The sequence below is a fragment of the Gekko japonicus genome, unplaced genomic scaffold (genome assembly GCF_001447785.1).
Source record: "Gekko japonicus isolate JY-2015 unplaced genomic scaffold, Gekko_japonicus_V1.1 scaffold820, whole genome shotgun sequence".
Lineage (NCBI taxonomy): Eukaryota > Metazoa > Chordata > Lepidosauria > Squamata > Gekkonidae > Gekko > Gekko japonicus.
In genome coordinates this window covers 555,329-555,549 of record NW_015160861.1, presented here as the reverse complement: position 1 = coordinate 555,549, position 221 = coordinate 555,329, and positions in this window count along the sequence as shown.

Sequence of the window (221 nt, the reverse complement as noted above, 5' to 3'; positions counted from 1 at the left end):
TATCATAGCCCGAGACAGCCCTGTAAGGGGACATACCAGTAGAGCTGTGTAATGTATTGTTGTAACAATATTCAGCAAGAGGCAACAAGTCGCACCAATCAGTTTGTTGGTAGTTAGTAAAACAACGAAGATATTGCTCAAGTGTTTGATTAACCCTTTCGGTTTGGCCGTCGGTCTCGGGATGGTAGGCGCTACTGAGACCTTGCTCCACCCCCATGAGT